Raw genomic sequence first — 27,503 nt, 5'->3', positions numbered from 1 at the left:
ATGGTATTTGCTGTGTTGGGAAATAAATTCAAAGATGCACAAGACACATCCCCCCATCCTCAAGCCGATAACCATCAAGTGTCAAAGGTAACCTCAAAAGTTAACAAGATGTTCTCGTACCATGTCCTCAGGCATGAGGAAATGTTGTAAAACAACTAGATTGTCAAGGATGTGGGTTTTATGTCAGTGGCCTTGTAGATAAGCCCCAAAAGTAGGTTAGGTGAGAGGGGGAAGTTTTTCAACACCAAGGAAAGAAGTTCAACTGAACTCGATGGGTCTTTCACAGGCCATTGATAAAGGTTTTTAGGCAAGGGGTAGCACGAACGATGTGTGAGTTGATAATACTACCCTATAGACAGCCTACCAGGATATTTGCAAGGGAAGTGTCTGAAAGCAGAAAGGCCAGCTGGAAGGCTATTGTAATTCTCCAGCAGGGAAAGCACTAGGGCCTGAGCCAGAGAAGGGCAGAAAAAAATTAAGAAATAGGAAGGCTTTGCAAAGGAAGAAGCCACAGGACAGGACACAGAATGGATAAATGCAGTAAAGGTGAAATTTCAATCCCTAGTTCCAGGTAGAGGAGTGGTACTAGGAGCAGAAATCCTCTTTGAGTTAAAGTAAATCTGTCCCTAAGGCACCAAGAACCTCTGGTTCCCCCAAACGGAAATCACAGTGGCCTTAAGACTGAATCCTACTTTCTTCAGTTGTCCATTTAACGAGCTTTTATTTAGTACTTTCTACGTGCTAGGCATTAAGAAGCCAAAAATAACGAAACGAGGTCCAGACTCCCTAGGAGTTCATCAACTAGTTCCATGACTTACAGGTAATTATTTTGGTTTCCCCATCTCTAAAATATAGAGCTGCCACTCAATTTTCATTCATGATTCCCCCGTAACCAATTATTATACAACTGTCATTATTTAAATGCATGTTCTCTTTGAGCTATCACTAGCCACTGCTAGTGAATAATAAGGTGTGAATTATTTATTATGCTCCCCTTTCTAGCTGCATTGTCAAGGAGAACACACAGCTTAAAGAACACCATTGCAAATGCAGTATCAAACAACACAGAGAGCCAGAGGCACTGATCCTTCACAGCTTTTAGCAAAAAGCGTCCTTCCCCACTATTTCCCAGATGGAATTTTGTGCACCACTAGGAGGATGGGCCATACGCTACACTGTACTCAGAGCCACGGGGAGCAGGGCACATTATTCTGGAGCATCTATTTTATTTGAAGAGTCGGGGTAATTTATTGATTTGAAATAGTCATATTAAAACACACCAAAACATTATGCAGTAGAACATAAATTTGGCACAAGATTTTCACTTAAACAGGGGACTAAACATAAATTTAGTGCTGGGCTGTTTGGGTGCATGTGAAAGAGATTGAGGGAGCAGGGAGAGGAAGGTAAGTATATTGGCTCTTGAATGCTCTCCAGGGAAAAGCTCTGGAACCTTGATGGATACATCCAGGCCAGCCTAATGACTCATATGCCTCAGGATGAAAGAAACAATCCGGGACCACTCAGTGAGACCCAAAACTCCGACTTGCTGGGTATCAGTACCATTTTAAAATTCCCTTCCTTTTCCCCTATATTTACTTTCAGTGGAGCTTATACGTGCTTTATAATTCTGAGCCTATAGGCTACCCGTTATAAAATCAATAATTCTCTGAAATCAAAGAGCAAGCTATGAACCGAGTGACCACATCAGAGCTGACAGTGGTATATGTTGAGGTTAACTACCTGTGAAGATGGACACCATTACCTGCAGGACACAGTCTGCCCCCCTCACCGTCTGTGAGTCAGTGACGCGTCCCAACTAAAACATCAGCAGCTCAGATTCAAGGTTTGTACACATTGGCTGTTTTTGGTGTCTCCCACCTCTCAAGGCCTTTAAAGAACACAGTAGCCCAAATGTTTTGTCCCTCTAAAGTGTCTGTGTAAATCTTGACACAAGGGAAATCATCTCCATAGTAACCACAGATAAATCTAGATGGAAGAGTGGTTTTGTATCTCTTCACCTGAAATGAGAATATCTGGTTCAAACTGTATGGCTTTTTGATGCTAGAGATGATGGATTCAAAAGGTTAAACATAAAATTATTCAAATCTGTCCTCTGTGGCATTTAAGTAAAGTGGGCATACAATTTTCCCAGAGTTTAGCAGTTCTTGTGACTGATTTCTGGGCCTTGTTGCAGCTGGCTGAGCTTGGGTATAATAGCAGGGTGTCTTCAGCAGGAAACAGCTACAGAGTCACACAGCTTAGAAAGACCCTTAATGAGGTCCAGAGCAGAGCAGGCCTCCATCCCCCATGCAGAAGTGTTCACAGGGCAGGGGCAGCTCTAGGATGACTGGGAGGAGAGAGGGAGGAGAGCAACAGCCAACAGTGCCCACACTGAACAGAAAAAGAGCAGAGCATCGACAGAAGTGGTGGTCTCAGCAGACTGGTTTCCCCAGACTACTGTGCTCCCACCACCCCTCTACTTGAAGGCATAATTTTGGGAGGTGTTTAAAGTGCCTGGAAATCCTGAGTTGGAGAAGCATAGTGTGGGAAAGGGTGACCTGCTCCCTCGGCTCCCTGGGGAATTTGACCCACTTAGTCCCCACTCAGGTGCAGGTGGATTCAGCCTCAGCCAGGAGCTGCAACCCCAGTGTACCTGACTCCACCCTGCCCTGCCCCAGCAGATCCTGGCAGCCACTCAGGTGCTTACAGGGCAAGCTGGATCCCAGGAACACGAGGTTCCTTCAGCTCCAGGAGGAGAGGAACCGTGGGTGGGAATGGCCAGCTGACGTAGTTTATAACTTAGTTTATAACTTTAAACTAGCTTAGTTTATGACTTTAAATATTGAGAAGCCAAAAATATATGTTAAAAGGTGTTTGCTACTCTGAGATTGACTTACATTTGTAACTACTACTTTAAAGATTTTATTCTATAAAATTATAAATGTGTTAATTTGTAAGATAATTGAGGCATTATTGCTACTGGCATCTTAAATCAGGCTTTTATGGAAAAATATTTCCAAAGCATATATTATTACTTATATTTATAATAGAGTCTAGCTTTAATAAAATAACACTTTATTATACAGAAATAAATAAATAAATAAATAAATAAATAAATAAATAAATAAATATTGAGCTATATGGTATATGGCTTGCTTTCATACTGCTGAATTTTATCAAGTATTAGTAATCAATTTCCAAGAAACATCAAGTCAGGGAAACATGTTAAACCAAAGCCTACTGATGAAATCAGCAAAAGCCAGAATGTGGAAACTCTATAGGACAGATAACAAACAGATTACAAGGGGGAGGAAAGAGGAGGCTGTAGAAACAGAGACTTCAGAAACCATTCAACCAGTGACACTGTACAGCCCTTGCTTGGATGGAGTCAGCTGACTGTAACATCATTCATGAGACAGTTGGGGTGATTTGAATACTGACTGGATATTTGGCAAATCTAAGGAATTATTGTTAATTTTTTTAACATGTGGTAATGGCACTGAAGTCACATTTTAAAAATAATCTTTATCTTTTAGAAATATACAGTGAAATACTAATGAATGACATGATGTAATGTCTGGGATTTGCTTCAAAACAACCTAGTGTCAGGGGAGAGAAAATATGATTAGATAGAGATGAAACAAGATTGCCCAGGAGTCAACCCCTGTTGAAGCTGGAACATGGGATATGAGGGTTGATGATACTACTCTCTCTAGTTTTACATAGATTTTCCTCCTTCTTGCCTGCCTGCCTTTCTTCCTTCCTTCCTTTTCGCCATACCTATACACCAGACTAGAAGAACAATAGGAGTATTTTGAGCCTAATGTTTTTCCCATGTTAAACAGGGATATTACTTATATCAAAACATTCACTATATCAAGACAGTGTGTGAGGGAGAGCAACTCTGAATCCAGAATGAGCTTTAATTTAAATCTCGCCTTACCAGCTGGGTGACCTTGAGCAAATCATTAAACCCTGCAGAACCTCACTGGCAGTTTTCTCACTTGTCAAACCATAATAAAACCACTTTGCTTCGTTGTATAAACCAGCAAGAATGTTTGAAAAGTGCCAGGAATAGGGTAGGTTCTCAGTACATAGAGGTTACAATTGATCACAGACACCAGTATTCCCATTATTTCTGCAAAGATTTAAATTCTTTGAGCAAAAACAGAAGACATGATTCTTGATTTGAAAACTTTCACATTTTACCATTTATGATTTTGTTGCATTTACTTTTACAGCAGATTTCTTCCTTTAATCTGAGATAACAGCCCTAGAAAATAGCAAGAAGTTTAAAGTTCAATATTAAATGTAGGTCTGATAATGAAATCGCCTTTGACTGTGAAATTTTGCCTGATTCTCACACCAGCTTCCGACTGAATATTTTCTGTGTATATATTTATCCGTAAGAACACACGTATATCAGTTAGCATTTGTGAAATCCACCAGCTCCTGAGAGTCTAATAATATGAAGGTAAAGGAGGAATGTTGCCATCAGCACCGCATATCCTGCCTTCCCTCCTGGAACGTGGGAGACGCTCCGTTGGAGCTCTGCTTCCCTCGCCTCTTTGCCTCTTAATCACTCCAGTGATTCTCCCCTCTCTCTCCTGCATCTTCAGTTTCTCCCTCATTACTAGCTCATTTCCTTGAGCATAAAATAGACCTCACTACTCACCTATTTTTTTTGAAAATCTCTCCCTTGACCTTATGTCCCCATTCAGCTTTTGCCCCGTCTCTCAGCTCTTACAGTAAAACTTTAAAGAATTGACCAACCTTTGCTTTCCATTCTCTCTCCAACCACTCTACCCATCTTTCATCCCCACCGTGCCCATGAAACAGCTCTTATCAAGGACTTTCAGCCACGCCGAACCCAGTGGTCACTTCTTTGTCCTCATCCAACCGCACTGTGACACAGCTGTCCACGCTCATCTTCCCGGATCACTTTCTTCTCTTAGCATCCATGGCCCCTCACTCCTAGTTTTCCCGTTCCAACTCAGTTTTTCTTCTTCTATACCCAGCTGCTAATTATAGAAGCCCAGGACTAAGCTTTCAGTCCTCTTCTCTTCCACCCCACCCACCCCACCATAAATCTCATCTAGGTCCATGGTGGGGTTTTTGTTTGTTTCTTTTTGTGGTTTTTTTGGCCATGCCACACGGCTTGCAGGATCTTAGTTCCTCGACCAGGGATTGAACCCATGCCCCCTGCAGTGGAAGCACGGAGTCCTAACCACTGGACCACCAGGAAATTCCCAGGCCCATGATTTTAGATGCTATCTATTCACTGAAGACAATCATATTTTCATCTTCAGCCCTGATTTCTCCCCTAAGCTCTGGCCCCATAAATACTACTATTTAACCAACATTCACATTTGGGTGTCTAATTGGCAACTCAAAGCTACCATTTCCGAAAGGGATTCCAAATTTTCCCTTAATAATCTCCACCTATTTAATGTTCATGGTGAGAAAAAAGATCTAAGGATACCCATCGTTTTGCAAAAGTCCCTTTAAAGATGTTTGGGTTCTGTAAATCATTCAACAAACATTATATTATAGACACAGCTGAGTGCTGAAGATATCAAGAGGGCTGAGATGCGACTTCCACCATCAAGAAGTTCAATACAGTATAAAACCATAGCTAAACACTCTGGCTTTGACATGTGCTACTTACAATTGCCTAAACTTGGCAACTTTTCTTGCCTTTGGTTTCCTCATCTCTAATGTGATAATAATAATTATACTTTTCTCATATGATTGTTATGAGAATCATATAAAGCAATACATATACAAGTGATTATTTCAGTGCCTGGTACATTAAAAAAGCACTCAGTAAATGTTACCTTTTAAATAAGTGGCTAAACTGTATGCCTATCATCACCTGAAATTCAAAGTGTCTTTTCCTTTATGCCTAGAAGGGAGACAGATATATAAATAAATAGGAAATTATGCAATACACTTGAAAGTAACACATAAAATAGTATAAATTCTGAAAGAAAATGTTCTCCAATGAAAAGCCCAAACCAAACAATTGCCACAGAAACATTCACCTCATGGGATGTCTTCTTCTCTATCCTATGCTTACCTCTTTTAACTTATTTCATCTTTGCCTTATGGCCATCTCTTTCCTCTCAAGTATTCTTCATGAAAAAAGGCACCCCATTTTTAGAGGCATATTCATTCTTTCTTCCTCCTACACACAAGGGATCTGTTACATTATAAAGCTGAGCCAGCAGAATGACTGTGTTTAAATGCCAATTATGGAAAGCCATAAATGAAGCATATCATTCAGTTTCCTGCATAAATACTTTGCAAGTGCTCTGATTTCCAGACTATTAGGACTGTTTTTCCTCTCCAAGCACAAGCCCTGAGCCTTTAGAAGAGTGTCCTTGGGGCTTCTCTGGTGGCGCAGTGGTTGAGAATCTGCCTGCCAATGCAGGGGACACGGGTTCGAGCCCTGGTCTGGGAAGATCCCACATGCTGCAGAGCGGCTGGGCCCGAGCGCCACAATTACTGAGCCTGCGCGTCTGGAGCCTGTGCTCCGCAACAAGAGAGGCCGCGATAGTGAGAGGCCCGCGCACCGCGATGAAGAGTCGCCCCTGCTTGCCGCAACTGGAGAAAGCCCTCGCACAGAAACGAAGACCCAACACAGCCATAAATAAATTAATTAATTAAAAAAAAAAAGAAGAGTGTCCTTTCCTTGGGAATATGAAGGGAAACAAAGGTAAGCGCTGGGAAGCAAGGGTGCCCTGCAGAGCAGCAAGGCCTCGCTGGATCACTTGAGACCAGCTTTTTTCAATCTTGGTTGAAAACAAGTTCAGTATGTCACAGACTGAAATTTCCTCAGACACTCTTAATAACCAAGCTAATTGTCCAACCCTAGGTTCTCCTCCCAATCTTTGCTATGACCGAAGTTTAATATATCCTACTATTAAGTGATCACATATCAAATTTTCTCATAGCTTGTAAGGTTTTCTCCGACAGCACACTTAAGCTCAAATTACGTAGTATACAGATAAATTTTTTTACCAAAATCTTTGCCTCCACGTAAATTATTGGAAAACTGAACTCATCAAATTTCACATCAATCCTGAGGTGTATATCAGAGTGCTCTTTAAGGGTCATATGTGGAGAGATGGAGACCCAGAGACATTGCTGAATCCATAACAGGGCAGGAATGGGGTCATGGAGCCTGAGAGTAAAATGCTTTCTCCTTTTGTTTTTCCTACAGGCCTTCTTTACCCATGCAGCCTAATCAGCATCATCCTGAACAAGGGGCTTCCTCCTGAAGACGTCTGCATTCTTCTCGAGAAGGAGTGAGAAAAGACTGTGTTCATGGCACACATTTTGCTGTATTCATTTTCCCAGATCTCTTAAAGCAAACGAGTCCCTCTGTGCCCCTCCCTTGCTTTATTTCTGTGAGGACTTTATTGACAAGTAAACTTTCTTAACTCTATTCAGAGTCTATAAATTATGAATTAGTGTCTTCAGAGATAAAGGGGAGGATTAGTTCTTCCATACATGGAAATCCCACAGCAAGGTCAACAGCGCACTGTAACACTCCCTTAAGCTTAATACAGCACAGAAAGAGCAGGTTCTATGTCACGAACTGCCTCACTGGGACCCGGGAGGGAAGCATTAAAATACCTCTTTCCAGATGGAGAAACAGACTCAGATGGAGAAACTTTACAGATGGAGTTGCCTGAGCTCCCACAGCTAGTGTGTGTGGTAGAGCTGGCGTTTAACAGAGGCCTGTCCTACTCCATGCCCATCCTTTTTTCCCTCTTGCACTCCGGAAGACAAAGCTTCTCTCCTAGAGCACCTTCAGAACATCTGAAAAGATCTGAAGATCTGTAATCTAACCCAATGCCATCCAGATCCCCTGCTCTGCTTCAACACTTGGGCCAGCCTCAAAAATCCATTCGCTCCACCTGAGAAACTAAAGCTTTGCCAAGGGCTACCTCAGAGTAGGGCTGAATTCCTGAATGTTGACATTCTGAGTCTTTCTCAAAGATGAGGCAGAGTTAGACGGCATCCTGGAGTCAGATAGGGCAGAACTCCAGGTAAAGGCCAGAAACAAACTGGCCTTGGAAAATGGAAAGAAAACAGAGGCCCTGGAACCAGAAGACCAGATTCTCCTCCTGGATTCAGCATTTGCCCGCAGTGAGAACTTACATTGCCTCATTTCTCTGAGCTCCAGCTTTCTAGACTGGAAAATGGAGATATTAGAACCTTCTGCTTATTCAACATCATTACATTGATGACGAAAAGAAGTAGTGGGAGCAGCCTAGGTGTTCCTCAACAGGCAAGTGGATAAACAGAGACATAGCCACACAATAGAATATTATTCAGCAACAAAAAAGAACAAATTATTTACACATGCAGCAACACATGACTCTCAAAAACATTATACTACAGGGAAAAAAAGACAGACGTAAAAGACTGCATGATTCAATTTATATGAAGTTTTCCAGCAAAAGAAGCTAACCAATAAGGATAGAAATTAGGATAGTGGTTGCATGGGGAATTGACTGAGAAGGGGCATGAGGAGACTTCCTGGGGTGATGGAAATGTTCTATACATTTGATAGGAGAAGTGTATGCATTCGTCAAGAATGATTGAATGCAGACTTAAGATCTACACTTGTCACCATATGTAAAGTGTACCTCAATAGAAAACATAATACAATTTTAAAACCTTTGTAAATAAAAGAGCTTTGTACAAATGTAGAATTCCGCAGTTGCTTTACCAGAATACTAGTCCCCTTTACGTGATGGCTTGGTCGGACAACCTCATATGAGTGACGTGCGGTGGCTCCAAAAAAATGCACTTAATTGAGGTTACTCTCTTTTATTATCCAAAGTTTATGATTGGATCTGAACATAGGGATTTCTGAGAAAAGCAAATAGCATACAAATACAGCAACACTAAGTTTAGAAATAATGAGTCATATTCTAATAGCAAAGTGGCATATGGGCCATTCCACAGCACATACACATTTCCTCTAAATCAGACTCCCTACATTTCCATAGGAAAGGGAAGTTGCTATTTAAAATTTAGCTCGAGAAAAGCAGGCAGCAATAAAAAGAATAATGCCATTTGTATTGAGTATACCAGCCTCTTCCAAAATGTTCTTGATTCTGCTCACAACAGCCCTGCAAAGCAGAAAGCATTATCTCCATTTCAGAGATAAGAAAATCCAGGCTTGGGTGTGACTAAATTACTTGCCAGAAGACACATACCAAGAAATCAAACCTGTGTGTGTCTGACTCTATAGCTTCTTTACTTTATCCTGACAGATTATATATATTTTCCAGTCACACTTATTGTTCTAATTAGTTATCTTCTCAGTTGTAGGTAATTTTCTCATTACACAATAGTCATAGTAGTAATATCTAATGTTTATTGAGTATTTATCAAGTGTCAGGAAGTTAACATGTATTAAGGCATTAAATGCTTAAAACTTAGTAAAAGGGAGACATTATTACCAGCTTGATTTACAAATGAAGAAACTGACCAAGAGGAGGATAAGGGCTTTCCCAAGGTCACACATGGAGCAAGTAGCAGAGCCAGGATTTGTGCCCAAGCAGCCTGGATTCAAAGGCCACATGATCAGCCCAACCATTGCACTGTCTTTTCTCAATGGGTGAGAAACCCAAAGTGCAAGGCATTATACAATAGTACTCAAACCTTTATTTCAGAAAAGAGTAGAACATTTTCAACTTTTCTAGGAAAGGTCGGCAACCAGAAGCAAGTTCAAGATTGTAAAACAACGTACATCTACTATTTCTGTCTAACTCATAGTAGCAGTTGGGGCTATCAGTGTATCTATGGTAAATGCAAAGACAACAGAACTTTATAAATCCTGAAAAGGTCACAAGGTCAGGACATGACACCATCATGATTGACCATCTCCTAGAAAATTTCATTCTAGTCCAAAGATTCACCCCAAAGCCTCCAAAGAGTGTGTCAGATTCTCAGAGTAATAGCTCACTGTGCAACAATGGGAGTAGAAGGAGGGACAAAGGAAGAGAGACTGTGAGCTTGAGAAAAGAAGAAACCCAGGGGCTTCTGATACTCTCCTTCTTCTTCTTGCTACAGAAGTACTGATATAAGGCTCATATTCCTATTACAGGGTTCTCAAATTTTAGCATGCATCAGAACCACCCAGAGCAGGGGGAATTTCTAACAAGTCCCCACGTGAGGCTAATGCTCCCGGTCTAAAGACCACACTTTGAAAATCACTGCCCTGTAATATTAATCCCTCCCAAGCCTCTGCTTAAGTATCTCCAACCACAAAGGACACTGAAGTGAGATTAACACTGCCCACTCAACAAAGCACAAGGTTATAATTTTACTTACTAACCATGAGGAAATGCTACCAAATGTTAAAGTAGAAAAACACTTTGTAATAATAAATTCTAAACATATCTATTTCTGAAATACACACAACAAAAGTTGCTATATTTCACTAAAAAATAAAAGGTCATACTTTATTTTTCTTAATGACTACCAGAAATCCCAGGTCAAAATTTTCCATGTGCAATGTTTATGCCTGGTCAGAAGAAAACCCCTGCAGACCCAGAGGCTAATGCACAGGTTCTGTGTAAACGTTGACAGCCAGAGTCTCAGTTGAGCTCATTTAGCTTAACAAGTCTCTAGCTCCAGTTCACGGTGAGCAGCAGAGATCAATAAAAGCTCTATAATGTTTTTCCATTAGTCTCCAGACTTTCTTTGCTCAAAATGATAAAGGATGAGCAAGGGTCAATAGTGCGATAGACATAGCCCAGAGTTGCTCATTAGAGCTTACTACATTTACATAGAATTAAGTGGCACATTCTAGGGGGGTTCTGTGTTTTTCTGGGGTCATTTTGGAGAGATCCCTCTTCCCTGCTTTATCACCAATTCACCAAATCCTAGGCTGAAAGGGGCCTTAGAAACCGTTTGATTTAACTTCTCATCAGCCTATGTTGTAAGATTCTTGCCTACAATACTCTTAGGAGATGTAAGTATGACAGTCGTCAAAAAGGTGAAGACATGGACTTCCCTGGTGGCGCAGTGGTTAAGAATCCCCCTGCCAATGCAGGGGACACGGGTTCGATCCCTGGTCAGGGAAGATCCCACATGCCGCGGAGCAACTAAGCCCGTGCGCCACAACTACTGAGCCCACGGGCCACAACTACTGAAGCCTGAGCGCCTAGAGCCCATGCTCTGCAACAAGAGAAGCCACTGCAATGAGAAGCATGTGCACCGCAACGAAGAGGAGCCCCTACTCAGCACAACTAGAGAAAGCCCACGCACAGCAACGAAGGCCCAACGCAGCCAAAAATAAATTAATTAATTAAAAAAAAAAAAGGTGAAGACATGTCAACAATTGGTGAATTGAAGGGCTTATGAGTATTAATTATATGACTCTTGCAACTTGTCTGCTGATTTCAAATTTTTCAAAATAAAATTTTGGGAAAAAATTTTGGGAAAAAAAAAAGGTGAAGACAGAGATCTTCAAGACTTCTCATTCAGAGCAACTTTACCTGGCTTCCTGACCTATTCTTCAATGATAGGATTATTGTTTAAAATAAATCCTTCAAAACTATGGTATCTAAAACAGGCTTGGAAGGGAGTCAAAACTGCTCAACTAATTTACGTCACAAAAATAAAACTCCGTGAAGGGAGGAAATCAGCCTGTTTGTCACCACTGTATGCCAGAGTGGGCACAGCTGGACATAAGTTCTCAATAAATATTAATTGGATAAATTAATGAGTGAATGAGACCATCATAGGTATTCATAGCTGTAATAACAGTTTGTAACTTTCCAGAATAACCCTAAATGACTTGTTCAATCGCTGAGGATCCCACAATCCTCAGATTGGGCTTGAGATCAGAAAGGACTGTGTTTTATACCTAAAACACTTGCTAGAGATACCAAAGGAACATTTTAAAACAGTCAGAGGAAACTTAAAGTGCGTTAAGCCATGGATGAAAACATGAAACTTTAAATTAGTGTTGTGAAATTTTTTGAATTTTTAATTTTAGTTGGATCCTAACAAGGCTATCTGTATACATGAACATGAAATCTACTCAGAAAGAAAATTGAAGCCTTAGTTAACCCGTTTAACTTTAGATTGCAATTTTGCCACTTAAAAAAAAAAAAAACTTCCATTATAAATTTCACTATTAAGGAAGAAAACAACCACTGAGCACCTGCTATGTGCAAGGCAATGGGAAAGACTCTCCTACAAGCATCATCTTATTCAGCACAACAACAGGCACTAACTTTCAGACATCTGGGTAATCTAGATATCCAAATATCTACTGAAACCAACAGTAAGCTGATCAGGCAACTTTTGTGTTTAAATTAAATGATCCAACAGCTAAGTTGAAAAGTAAATTTCTAACACATGCCTTGAATATGTGTTAGGTGACTAGAATTGAAGAAAATAAACATTAGCTTTAGTAGATAAGAGTAGGAAAAATATTTCCCAGTCAAGTCAGAATACTATTTGAGATAGCTGGAGAGGACAGGCATTTCAAAGGATGTTGATTACTTTCCCATGGACGAAAAAAAGAAAAAAAAGTCAACCAAAAGGGCTGCAAGTGATATTTTTAAAGGATATAGGGAGGGTTAGGATGGTCACCCCATCATTCACAAGAGGTATAGGAGGTCAAAAATCATCCTCCATACAGTATTGTTTACCAGGATGGTTAAAAAGCAGAGTAATACTTGAGCACATTTGCCATTAAATTCTCCCTCCCATCTCTCACTCTCTGTCCTGTCTCTCTCGCTAGATGAGCCATTTTTTATTCTTCTTTCCATTCGAGTGGAGAACTCTCTGCTTGCATCTCTCCTCATCTTTTCAACGGCCCCATCCTTGTTTCCCTTCTTTCCCCCTCTCTCCTCTAGTGGCCATAATATAGAATTGAAGTCTTCAGTGTTACAGTCGTTGCTTGGAAAATTTTATACTTCTCCCTTAAGAATACCTCAGCTTTTTTTAATGAGCTTCAGTCTTGATTAAAACTTCAAGGTTTTGAAATTTTCTTGAAATCTATGACCAAAAAAAGCCTTGTTCTATGCCTCCATGAAAGACAGCCTTTAAATTATCTGTAGCTTTAATGTAATAAGTTTTGAAATTGGGAAGTTTTGGATTTCCAATTTTGTTCTTCCTCTTTAAAATTGTTTTGACTATGCTGGATCCCTTGCATTTTCATGTGAATTTTAGAATCAGCTTGTCAATTTCTGTGAAAAAGGCAACTAAGATTTCAATAGGGATTGCTATCCCTTTCTACAGATTGAATCTGTAAATCGGTTTGGGGAGTAAGCCATCTTAACAATATTAAGTCTTCTGATCCATGGAATAAGATGTCTTTCCATGTATTTAGATCTTTGAATCAGGAAAATCATGATTTTTGCAGACCTGGAGGAGTACACACTGCAAGAGGATATGCATCTAGGAATGCTTGAATACCTGTAAAGCCAATCACTGAATTTAAAAACTTTAAAAATAAAAGGCATGGTGAAAGAAAAATCCCACTATAGAAGACTTGGGGCAAATAAAATGCACCATTACTGAGATACAGTGACTCAAACCACTATATTGTTTCAGTGTGAAGAATGAAATCCTGAAGCAGAAAAGGCAAAAACATAGTTTGTCTTAATATATTTTTCAAAAGTAAAGATAGATCCCCAGGGCTCATTTTGTTTCAGCTCTTGATCTACCTCTTAATTGCTCCTTCCTTTGTCATCATTGATTTCAAAATCAGAAGGAGGGCTTCACATTTTTTCATTTGTTTATCCCTCAAATGCCTGCAGAGAGGGGGGCAAACGGGGAAAGGATAGTATCTTCTTGCCTCTGCAGCTTCTAAACTTAGAGGCAGCCTCAGAGCAAAATGGGAAGACACAAATGCTGATATATTGCTGACTGAAAAGATTTGTCCTGCTTACATACATGAAAGAACAAAAATCTGTGCTCCAAGATTCCCTGCAGCTTCAGAGCTACTATCAGATCCTACCATGGGTCCAAATTCACAGTTCTGTGCTTTATTTCCCCAAATCAGGTCCTTTCTTGCTAAATTCAATGAGCCCCACTCTGGCTCTACTCCCCTGGGACCTCAAATATCCTTAGTCCTTAGAAGGACTTAAGTTTAGGTTTGCAGTTTCCAAAGACCTCTCAAAGAGACTTCTGAGGATACCCTCCACAAAATTGTGTGACATGCACACAGTCACTGCAGTAAAAATAACTTTCACCCTTATAACCTGGAATTGGTTCTACATTACTCACACAACAGCATGAGGAAAATGCCTAGATAACCTATTACTCAAAATTGTATCTCAACTTCTTTAGCAACAACAATAATCAGATTCTCTTTTTTTTTTAAGGAATGATGAGCTTACTTGAAACTAAGATAAAAAAATAAACTCTTGCAATTTTTATTTAATTTTCTCCTGAATTAAACGTTGATGCTTACTATGGAAATGCAGGTTCATGACAAAAGTGTTCCCCTTCCTACTATTTGTGATCTCTAAGAAACTCCTAAATAGAAATGTGGAACCACTCCATCTCCTCCAAAGAAATGTGATTATCTATGTTAATGAAGGATAAGTTTAACATGAAATAAAACCCAAGTAATTCAAATACTTTACTGCAAATATTCATGTTACCCCCTACCTATTTTTGCCAGAGCTGCTGGCAAATTAAAAATTAAAACAAACCAAAACAACAACTTTTAAAATATTACCTCTTATTTACTAGATAGGTCCCTTCCTAACAAGCAACTTGCTCTTTCGTTCCAACCTCAAATTCAGAAGTCAAGCTTGTGGCTCAGCAAAATTGCAAATTTCATGGACCGCTAGAATGATCTGAACATAGCAGAACTAAAAGTGTTACATCCACATTTGCCGAGGGTCTATTTCATGGCCTTCATTAAATGTTTACCTTTCCTTTATATTCACTGGTTTGACTCTTAAACAATTGATAGATAACAGGTATGTGGTTAAGAGCAACTCAACTCACATCTTCATCTACAAGTTCTTTTGTGTTTAACTCCCATTTCAGAACACCTCCTGTCCCTCTGCTTACATTTTCCTACAGAGAAGAAAAATCCTATTATTTTTACTGACTACCTCGGGGAATACTTCCTGGAATATAAAGTCATTTCTTTTTTAACCATTTATAATTAAAATTTCTTCATTTGGGGTCCAGGCAGCCATCATTATCCATCCAGTTCAGACCTGAAAAGCATCAGTCAATCTCGATGGTTTCTTCTAGGTCACAATGTCTGATACTCTTGATATCAGGCATTCCTCTTAATGCACCTCCTGTTTTTATCATCAAGAAACTCTCAGTGGGCCTTTTTTCCCCTTCCTAATGAGAGTTGTGACATCAGTAACATGTAGCCAAGGCTAGTACCCTTCTCTTGGTCCATTTGCCTGACCTTGACGATGTCTTCCTGATTGGTAGGTGTTCCCAATAAATGCTAGATACCCATACACTGCTCTCATTTCAATCACAGTAATTTAATACCTGTTTCATCCCATCACAAGCTTCTTTATCAGATGCTCAACCATACACTTAACTGGATGCTCAATTCTAAAGCCTGAATCAGAGACCATTCTAGGAGGTGTCAACTCGTAAAAGAGATCTGTACCTTTGAAATGTAAGCAGAAGAGAGAGTCTACAAGGTTTGACACATCTTTAACTCCATCTGTGGTAGTTAGACTTTAACTTTCATTAAGTCAAGGTTTTTGTATCCTCACATCAGTGAGTCATTGAAATGTGGCATGAAAATAACTGTAAGACCTTTTGCAAACACTTTGTTAATTTAAAAGTTCAAGGGCTTCCCTGGTGGCGCAGTGGTTGAGAATCTGCCTGCCAATGCAGGGGACGCGGGTTCGAGCCCTGGTCTGGGAAGATCCCACATGCCGTGGAGTGACTAGGCCCGTGAGCCACAATTACTGAGCCTGCGCGTCTGGAGCCTGTGCTCCGCAACAGGAGAGGCCACGATAGTGAGAGGCCCGCGCACCGCGATGAAGAGTGGCCCCCACTTGCCGCAACTAGAGAAAGCCCTCACACAGAAACGAAGACCCGACACAGCCATAAATAAATAAATAAATAAATAAATAAATAAATAAATAAATAAATAAATAAATAAATAAAATTAAAAGTTCAAGAAAGAAATACACCCCAGAGTGAAACCTTATTTTAGCCCTAAAGGAGCTGGATGATATGACAATGTACATTTTTAATGTAATTCAATAAAAATCACTTAGTGCTATCCCCCATTTTCCCCTGAACTTCTCAATATGCTTCTTGGTCTAAAAGCTTTCAGAATTAATACAATACTAGAGGAAAATGTTGAATTGTGCTTTAATTTTATATTTGACATGGACCGAGTATCTTTGGCCATGCCAATTAACCTCCTTGGCCTTAATATGTCCATCAGTTAACTTTCTTATTAAATGGGGTTATACTTGTTCTGTTTTCTTAATGGGATGCTGTAATAAAAAGGAAAAATATTGTGAACTTTCTATAAGTATAAAATGTATTTTCTCAATTTACTTCAATAAGCACAGGGATGGACAACCGTAATGCAAGACACTAAGCCAGGTAGGAAGGATGCTGGGTTAACCAATACATAATTCCTGGATATTTGGGTTTAGAATAAGAGTTTAATAAAAGAAGTGCAAGACGTGTACACTGAAGATTACAAGACATTGTTGGAAAAAATTATAGAAGATCTAAATAAATGGAAAGACAGCTCATGTTCATGGATCAGAAGTCTTAATATTGTTAAGATGGCTTACTCCCCAAATTGACATATCAATCTGTAGAAAGGGATATAAAATCCCTATCAAAATTTTAGCTGCCTTTTTCACAGAAATTGACAATCTGCTTCTAAAATTCGTATGAAAATGCAAGGGATCCAGAATAGTCAAAACAATCTTAAAAGAGAAGAACAAAACAGGAAAACCAATAGTTCCCAAATTTAAAGTCTTTTACAGTAAACCTACAGTAATCAAAACAGTATGATATAGCATAAGGCTATATATATTGATCAAAGGAATAGAATTGAGTGTACAGTAATAATCCCTTACATTTATGTTGTCAGTTTGGGCTGCTATAACAAAAATATCATAAACTAGGTGGCCTATAAACAAGAGAAATTTATTTCTCCCTGTTCTGGAGGCTGACGTCCAAGATCAGGGTATTACTATGGTTGAGTTCTTAAAAGGGCCCTCTTCCAGATTGCAGACTGCTGACTTCTTACTGTGTTCTCACAGAGTGAAAAAACAGCTACCTAGCTCTCTGGTCTCTTTTTATAAGGGCACTAATCCCATTCATGAGGGTACTACCTCTTGCCCTAATCACCTCCCAAAGTCCCTAATTCCAAATACCATCACACTGGGGATTAGATTTCACATTATGAATGTTGGGGGACACAAAGATTCAGTCCATACAAATGATCAATTGATTTTGGCAAGGGTGCTAAGAAAATTCAATGCGGAAAAGACAGTCTTTTCAACAAATGGTGCTGGGACAACTTGATATCCACATGCAAAAGAATGAATTTGGATACCTACCTCACACCATGCCCAAAAATTAATTCAAAATGGATCATACACCTAAATGTAAAATCTAAAATTCTAAAAATCCCAGAAGAAAACATAAGAGTAAATATTCATGACCTTGGGTTAGCAATGGTTTCTTACATACAACACCAAAAGAACAAGAGATCAAAGAAAAAAAGATAAATTAGACTTCATCAAATTATTAAAAAAACCTTCATGCTTCAAAGAACACCATTAAGAAAGTGAAGGTGCTTTGTGACCACCTAGAGGGGTGGGATAGGGAGGGGGGAGGGAGACGCAAGAGGGAGGGGATATGGGGAGATATGTATACATATAGCTGATTCACTTTGTTATACAGCAGAAACTAACACAACATTGTAAAGCAATTACACTCCAATAAAGATGTTAAAATAAATAAAATAAAATAAGAAAAAAGAAAGTGAAAAGACAACCCACTGCATGGGAGAAAATGTTTTCAAATTATATACAGACAAAGGAGTTATATCCAACTCAACAATAAAAAGATACAATTAAATAAACAAATTTAAAAGATGGGCAAAAAATTGAATATACATTTGTCTAAAGATGTCAAATAATGAATAAATTTATGAAAAACTGCTTAGTATCATTATTCGTTAAGGAAATGCAAATCAAAACCACAATGAGATGCCACTTCACACCCACCAGAATGGCTAAAATCACAAAGACAAACAATAACAAGTGTTGGCCAGGATGTGAAAAAAATTGGAACCCTCATACATTACTGATGGGAATGTAAAACTGTGCACCCACCTTAGAAAATAGCTTTGCAGTACTTCAAAAAGTTAAACAGAGTTATGACCCAGTCATTCCACTCCTAGGTTTATACAAAAGAGAAATAAAAACATACATCCACCAAAAAATGTGTACAAAAACGTTCACAATACCCCAAAAGTAGAAACAACTCAAACGCCCATCAAATGATGAATGGATAAATAAAATGTGGAATAGTCACACAACAGAATATTATTCAGCAATAAAAATGAATGGATAACTGATACATGCTGTAATAGGGGAGAACCTTTTGTATTCTATTACAAGTTAATAGGGATGTTGCCTATAAGCTTAAATTATACATAATGGTCCATCGCTGGGAACCCTGCTCCCTCCGTAATGAGCATTAAGCTAAAATACCTTTGTTTAGCTCACAGGAAACATCCTGACCAGGTCCAGCTGTGAATGACTGCAGGGAGGGAGAAATGAACACATCCCCTTTGGAGGCCTATGGGAACCAGGAAGTGTTTGACTTTACCCCCTCCCCTTTTAGTATAAAAGGAGCCTGAATTCTAACTCAGGCAATATGGTTCTTTGGGGCACGAGCCCACCATCTTCTTGGTTAGCTGGCTTTCCGAATAAAACCGTTATTCCGGGCTTCCCTGGTGGCGCAGTGGTTGAGAATCTGCCTGCCAATGCAGGGGACGCGGCTTCGAGCCCTGGTCTGGGAAGATCCCGCATGCCGCGGAGCAACTGGGCCCATGAGCCACAACTGCTGAGCCTGCGCGTCTGGAGCCTGTGCTCCGCAACAAGAGAGGCCGCAACAGTGAGAGGCCCGCGCACCGCGATGAAGAGTGGCCCCCGCTTGCCGCAACTAGAGAAAGCCCTCGCACAGAAACGAAGACCCAACACAGCCATAAATAAATAAATAAATAAAATTAAAAAAAAAAAAAAAAACCGTTATTCCTTGCCCTAGCAACTCGTCTCACAAGTAATAGCCTGTCGTGCCGCGAGCAGTATGAGCTTAGACTCAGTAACAATGCTACAACATGAGTGAACCTTAAAAATGTTATGCCAAATAAAAGTAACCATTCACAAAAGACCACATATTGTATGATTCCACTTATATGAAATGTCCAGAATAGGCAAACCTATAGAGACAGAAAGTTGAGTAGTAGTTGCCTAGGGCTGGAGGTGGGGGTGAGGAAATGGGACATGCCTGCTAATAAATATGAAATTTCTTCTTGGGGTAATGAAAATATTCTGGAATTAGGTAGTGATGATGGTTGCACAACTCTGTGAACACACTAAAAACCACTGAACTGCATCTTATAAATGAGTGAATTAAATGTATGTGAATTATATCTCAATAATGCTGTTTTTTAAAAAAATAATAGGTAGAAGAAAATGACAGCCATTTAAAAAATAAAAAGATGAAGTGGTCAATGTAAACTTTTGGTGGCTAGTTATGGTGAGCTTCTGTTTTAATTTACACAGGTAATGGCATGCTGTATCTGCCTGATATTTAAAAGTCTAGTCCTGCTGGGAAAAATTTCTTGGTTGATTAATACATGGTTTGTGAGATCCTTCACCAAATTCTCCTGATGCCTCGCATAAAGCTGTCATACAAATTTCAAATACAGGTCACTAGATTAGATATTAGAGACTGGGACAGATGACCCAAAAAGGACCACGGCTTCATTTCCAGTTGCCACTGTGTTTCCATAAGCTTCTTTTCCTGTTGTTTACTCTTGACATCTGCATTTTCTTGTTGCCTTATTTTCACTCTGCATTTGTTCTCTTTATCCCCAATACAATCCTGGCCCCAAAATTTAATTTCACAGTAATTAAAAATAACTTCACAATGAACGCCAAATTCTCCACAGAAAAATGTCACAACATTAGAGCAGCTATGATTTGAGTCAGAGAAAGCAGTTTTGTTGAAGATGGGAGACAACTCACTCAATGGGGGCAGGCAATGATGGGGCTGGAGTCCTCCCTTTCTCATTACATAGCTATTCATTATAGCTGAAGAGTCTTACTCAAACTGATTAAGGATAAGAAAAGAAGTCAAATCAAAAGCCTTAAAAGAAGCAATAAATCCCTTAGCAAAGGAAGGGTGAAGTAAGTTTGTTCTGGGAGAGATGCAGTCACATGTCAAAATCCAAAGCAAAATGGTTGGATCAATCAAAATTTTTGTCCACTGTGACGATCAATTTTATGTATCAACTTGGCTTCGCCATGGGATGCCCAGAAATTTGTTCAAACATTATTATGAGTGTGTCTATGAGTGAGGGTGTTTCAGGGTGAGATTAACCTTAGAATCTATAGACTGAGTAAAGAAGATTGCCCTCCCTATAGTGGATTCTTTTGAAGGCTCATCCAGTTAGTTGAAGACCCAATAGAACAAAAAGTCTGAGTAAGAGGTAAAACTCCTCCTACCTGACAGCTTGAGCTGCAGGTGGATCTTTTCCTGCCTTCAGACTTGAACTAAAATTCAAGTCTTTTGGAGTCTCAAGCCTGCCAGCTTTTGGACTGGAATTTACATCATCAGCTCTCCTGGGTCTCCAGCTTGCCAACCTTAGATTTGAGCCAATTTCTTATAATAAATATCTCAATAGATATGTAGATAGATAGATAGATAGATAATTGGTTCTGTTTCTTGGAGAACCCCGGCTAATACAGCCACTTTAGACCAATCCGTATCTGAGATACTGAGAGTTCTCATTATTATATTTAATCCATCAATCTTTCTCAAAAATAGGAAGTTTTCATCTTTAAGCTAATTTCTACTTTCTAAACCTGAACATTCTTATTTTTTTATCAACTACTGTTTTAGCAAAAGTCTTTTAAAAAGATGGGGAAGTAAAGAGTTCTGTTCCTGAATATGTGATACTGAATTAAAGTATGTTTTATGTTGGTCTGAAACATTAGGGTAAACAATGGGTCTCTCTGAAAAAAAAAAAATAGTTCATAGACAATACAGTTGAGTGATCATAGTTATTGGCACAAAAAGGGAGGACGAGGAGAAGATAGGGAGGAAGAATCGTGGGGGAAGGGAGGGGTAAAGGGAAGGAGGGAGGGACTAATCATATCTCTGACAGACTATTTTAAAACTATATATGTTATAAAAATAAAATATTTTTAAAGTGAAATTGTCATATTAAGCATTGTCTAAGGGCCAGACACTGAACTGATTTACATGAATTATAATCTCATTGAACTCTCCAGACAATAGTAGTGAACACTTATGGGACATTTTCTCTTCTACATGCTTTTTGGATATTAACATAAATAATTCAACATGGTTATTATCCTTTATGGCAGATGAGGAAACTGAGGCTTTAGAGAGATTTAAGTTAGCTCTCCTCATTCACGAAAGTGGTCACGTTGGGATTTAAATATGGGAGGTTTGGCTCCAACATCTCTTCTCTTAACCTGCACAATACAGCAGGTTAAGTGTCACCTAAAAAAAGTTACCACCTCTCTGATTCTTGGTTTACTGTCTATAAAAATAAAATAAAAGCTCCTACCTTGCAAACTTGTAGCAAGAAAAAGAGATGATTATGGAAAACCTTGGTGGTTGTAGTTCAATAAATGATAGTCATTATCGTCATTCTTCTTCTTCTTTTGAAGTTTGGCAGACAGCTCAAAGACCCCAGCCATACAACTTTCCTACTTTGTTTGTTTGTTTGTTTCTAACCTAACAGGCCTAATTAATGAAGAAAATAAAATTCTATGTTGATAGAGGGAAACTGAAACAAAAGAAATGATAGGATAATGAAGGATATCTGGTGCATCTTTGTAACAACATAGCCAGGAGGGGGAAAAAATATTTTCCATTTTACAGGAAAACAGAATTATCCACTTATTCTGAAAAACATAAATAAATAAATATAAAATTACTAAAGGGACTTAGCCAAAGGTATATAGCTAGTTGGTGACTCAGCGAAGACTAAAATATGTAAGTTCCATGAACATGTGACAATCTTTTCAAATATCTTTACAAATCTATTGAGTGTTATGAAGAGTTCTACTCTGGGAGAATAATAACATTTTATGCCACTGTCAACAGGAAAAAAAAAAAAAACAAGAAACACACAACCTAAAATTTGCAAGTTATGTTTTATTCAGTGACTGTACTGAGGACTATAGCCTGGGTAGACAACCTCTCAGATAGCTCTGAAGAAATGTTCCAAAGAGGTAAGTGAGGAGCCAGGATATATAGGAGTTTTTGCTGGGAAAAAACAAGTAGTAGAACATCAAAAGGTTACTGCTAATCAAAAAAAAAAAAAAAGACAAAAAAACCCCAGACTTCTCAAGTTAATGATCCTAGTGCTTTTCTATGTACAGGAAGATGCAGGAGTCTGGGCTCACTGAAATTATTTCTTTAATATGCATCTTAATTATCTAGAGCCAGCATCCTGTTTTTCTCCATCCTGAATTCCCCTCAGGGCGCATCAGTGGGGCAGCTCCAGTGGCTTATGGAGGGCAACATTGTTTACTGAAATGAAAGGCAACACTTTTTTTGTCACTCCATCATAAAAATAAGTAGTGCTAATCTAACAAGGTTTAAAAAAAAAAATAAGGAAGTGTTAATCTGCACGTAGTGAAAGCAAACCAGAAAGAAGTAAATAAAATTTGCTTCAAATTTCTGTTCTTGCTTTTAAATACTCACATCTGTTACTGCTTTTCTTTCTTTTCCCCCTCCTGATAATAAGATCAATAGAAGAGAATAAGAGTTAATACATAAAGGGAGATATTGCTGATATAGTTAGTTGGAGCCTTATTCTTTTCTCTTGATTCCTCTGATCTTCCATCGTCTTCTCTGTCTTGTCCAAATAGATGTAGATGCACTTTGGACATTGTATGAAAAAGGCAGTGTTTGAGGCTGCTTTAGAATAAATTCTTCAGAAAATCTTTGTTAAACTGGTCTTACTGCTGCTCTGGGAATTTCTGTGTTGTTCTCTTGGGGTCTCTTTATTGCTAAGAACAGCTTTTAACGTCAAGAATTGTGCCTATTATGATACATCTCATATGTTTGTTAATGATTAATGGGACAATTAGTTCCTTAATGAAATACTGCTTTTCCAATTTTTAGAATAAACTACTGACTCTCATTACTATTATGATCTTTATTCTAATATTAAAAGTAAGAATGGTTAAATGTTAGGGTCTTTCCATTAAAGACTTCAGCCTAAGCATTGCATCTCTGTTAAATTATAATCAGTGATTTGGAGCAATGACACTCGTTCTGCTAGAACACAGCCACATAGGAACTCAAAAAATATATGAATTAGGAAATAAGGAAGGAAGGAAGGAAGGAAGGATGGAAGGAAGGAAGGAAGAGAGGGAGGGAGGGAGGGAGGGAGGGGGAAGGGAGGGAGGAAGGGCAATCCTGCTTTTACCATTCACTTTATAAGAGAGGGGCTGAGTATTTTTAGATTCAGGGGTGTCTCTCCAAAGCATTCCAAAGGTACTCAGTCATGATGTTTGGATTCCTAATTGCTAAAAAGTCATGGAGGAGGTAGCTGGGTCGCTGAAAGGAAGGGAAGGAAGGTAGAGTCCTACTGACAAAATAGGAGAAATGTCAATGGACAGAAGAGAAGATCCTGAAAGATGGTGTTTAGAGAAGGAGGAATCGGGGGAGGGAGGGGAGGAGTAGGGAGCGGGTGAGATAGAGAACTATACAGTTACTTTGTAAACAGTGGCTCTTTTAATTTTTCAGAAGAACCCCACGAAGGTAATATTATTTCCACTTCATAGATGAGAAAACTAAGGTATAGAAATAATAGACAAATTGTCTCAGACTACAGTTTCTTAGTAGAAAAGATGTTAGTAGAACCAGACTTTGCCCCAAAGTACATACTCTTTCTACCATGCCACCCTGGGCAGGTTTGGAGCTTGAGGAAACTCACATTTCAGGCTATTAATTTTGGTCCCCTGGAGGTAAGACCATTTTCAGGCTGGTCATTTTCAGTGGATTCTCACATCATGTCCTTTCTACTTCCTGGTGTTCTGAACTCCAGAGACATTCCAAACAAACTTTCTGGGTCATAAATACAGCTTTTACAAAGTGATCCTATTCCCTTCCCTGTAATATCTGTCCTCAAACCTCCCAGGTTACCTTGAGAGCATATAGTCTTTTATTACTTTTAACTTTTCTTACTTTATAAAGTTTTCTACTCCAGCAAGCATGTGTCCTTTAGTTATTCAACAGCTGCTTTATGATAATGATGATGAAAGGCCTGGTTCCAAATGTTCAGCTGATACAATTAGAATCACTTTATATTCTTACATTCTTACATTCTAAACAATTTTGCCTGCTTCTTCAAATCTTATTCCCCTTTCCATAAGCTGTGGTATGTCTTAACCATTTGTTATCTTACTATTTCTAGTTATCAGCACAAAGGGAGGATCCTCTCTGTGGGCAAAAAACATTATCTTTTTTTTGTTTTGAATATCCAACTCATCTGTGGTTATATACCACTTTTTTTTTTTAATTATTTGCTTTTTTTTTTTTAATTTTATTTATTTATTTATTTATGGCTGTGTTGGGTCTTCGTTTCTGTGCGAGGGCTTTCTCTAGTTGCGGCAAGTGGGGGCCACTCTTCATCGTGGTGCGCGGGCCTCTAACTATCGCGGCCTCTCTTGTTGCGGAGCACAGGCTCCAGACGCGCAGGCTCAGCAATTGTGGCTCACGGGCCTAGTTGCTCCGCGGCATGTGGGATCTTCCCAGACCAGGGCTCGAACCCGTGTCCCCTGCACTGGCAGGCAGATTCTCAACCACTGCGCCACCAGGGAACCCCCTATACCACCTTTCTTTTCTAATGTTGCTTGTACCTTTGTTTCTTGATTTTTTCTTGATCTTTTCAATAGATAAGTTTATTTCATTGATCAATTCTCCTTGTTTTTTATTTTTCTATTTCATTAATTTCTGCTTTTATTTTTAACATGAGTTAACACAATTTTTTTGTAATTTCTTCTAAGCTTCTTGGTTTGTACATTGCTTTGCAATAAATGCATTGAACGTTGTATGGCTTTTCTATACTCTTCCAATTTTACGTAGGATTTTTGTTTTTCTTCTGTTTCTAAAAAGTTTGTAGCTTCCCATTTGTGCTTCCCTTTAACCTACGTTTAAAGTATTCTTAAATTTCCAACTGTGCTATGTCAATCAGGGGGAGATGAGCTGTGTATGATTTCTGCCACTTAAAATGTGTCCATCTAAAAAAAAAAGTGTCAATCTTTATTTTGTGATCTAGTTAAGTTTTGAGAATGTTCTGTTTGTAATAATAAAAAAAAAACACCTATTCTCCATTTGGGGGTGCAAAGTTATACATAAAGGTGTATCTGTGTGTGGTTATATTACATATGTCATTTAAGATTATTTTTAATGGGCTAGATGCTTCTGCAAGCTATACCAGTTTCTCCCCACCTACAGTTCAAATAATTGCAAGGTCTCATAGCCATTTCACAAACTTTGGGCAGGAAGAGACCTATTTCTATACTTCCACAAATGTACAATCATGGGGAGTATGGGGGGGGGGGAGGCATGTCACAATCTGATAAGAAAACTAGATAATGAATAATGAGACCTAAAAACCAGTGTAAATAGTATTGACCCCACCGCAACAGGGGCTTCGTGACCTGAACAAGTCACTCTTCAGGGTTTCCATTTCCTCATCTCCCAATGGGGGTGGTCATACTTGTGCTGCCAACATGACAAGGTTTGTCAGGAGAAGCCAGAAGATAAGGAATGTGAACAACATAAAGTGGTAAATAAAAAATATTAGCAGAGGTTGCTACTATTTAGATAAAAGATACAGAAAAGATAAAGATGTAAAACGGCCAACACAGATGCTGCAAGGTGCTCAGTTTCCATTGGTTCCCTTCCCTGGCCCCAACCACCTTCGGCTTCCTTTGGGGACACCTCCTCCGGCTTGCAGTAACCCCCACCCAGTCTCTCTCTTCGTTGCACCGGCGGGTTGGAACCTGCTTCGAACCTGCTGGAAGCGCGTTGTGAAGTGAGCTGAAACCTGCCCGCAGCTAAAATTCGCGCTTCAGCACAATGAGGCCGAACGTGTGCAACGTGTCCTCCTTAGGCGATGGGGGCTGACGGGCAGATGTTGCCCGAATGCTCATTAATCAAAAGACTCTTTCGCCCCGGACCCCACTAGGTCTTGGGCAGAGTCTCGGCTACACAGATATCGGGGCTGGGAGCCTCAAGGTCCTCTGCGCTCTCAGCAAGCAGCCGCGGCGTTCAATCTAAGCACTATGTCCTCGGTAGAAAAGGAATCGATGGTGTTCTGGATGTTGGTTTTCAGGGAAGATGCTCTTCGCGGTCCCGCGCCTCCTCGGGAAGATAATTGAGCGCCGAGCGCGAGCGCTGGGGTCGCCGGTCCGGGAGCCGCGGCAGCCTGCGCCGCGAGTGTAGGCAACGAACCTCCCAGCTCTCTCTCCCCAATTTGCCTTCCTGCCGCAGTCCGGGCCCAAATTCTCTTCACTTGTGAGTGAGCACACACAAGTTCGCTGGGCACGATCCTTCCATCTGCTTCCCCGAGGGGGTCCAGCCTTTCAACGATTAACCGCCCAGCCAACGGGGAGGAGGGAAGATGCTGGATGGAGGGAGTGGGGCGGGGAGAGGCGTTTTGCACGTTCAAAGGCACCAAAATTAACTGCCAAAGCTAAAAGGGTTTGCTTTCTTCTGTTTTTGACAGACGAATGCGGTGGGATGCCCGCTGGGCCGACTGCCGCCCCGGCCCGGAGCCCTGGGCTCACTTCGCAGCCTGCCGCTGAGTTTCAGACCGCAGTCCTCAGCATCCGCCCGGCTTCACCCCCTTGCCGAAGCCTGCAGATCGATGGATGCTGGGCGCAGGCTTTCCCTAGGCGGGTTAACGTTGGCTTAGGCTGAAGCCCCAAGGCTCCCACCTTCGCCTCCAGTTTATCTGCCCGCTCCCACCACTACCACCGAAGTACGTGCCCCTCCGGCAGTGTCGGGGCTCCGATCCGAGCGAGGGGGAGGGCGCCTCCCCACCCCTCCTCCCCATCCCCGCCGCGACTCGGGGTTTTACTGCAGCAGCCGGAGGTGACAGCGACGCCTTAGCCTCCTCCGTTGCTCTCAGAGCCCAGGCTTCCCCTGCATCCGGAAAGCACCCCCTCCTGAGAGGCTGGTCCCCGGAGAAGTGCTAA

At 40.1% G+C, this 27,503-nt stretch overlaps 1 pseudogene; it reads left to right on the top strand.

Moving 5' to 3' along the window:
* LOC137765862 (uncharacterized) lies at positions 1 to 27,503 on the top strand (annotated as a pseudogene).

The sequence above is a fragment of the Eschrichtius robustus genome, chromosome 6, assembly GCF_028021215.1.
Source record: "Eschrichtius robustus isolate mEscRob2 chromosome 6, mEscRob2.pri, whole genome shotgun sequence".
Classification (NCBI taxonomy): Eukaryota; Metazoa; Chordata; class Mammalia; order Artiodactyla; family Eschrichtiidae; genus Eschrichtius; species Eschrichtius robustus.
The sequence above is the reverse complement of the archived record's forward strand: the minus strand, read 5'-3'. Positions and strand labels throughout refer to the sequence as shown.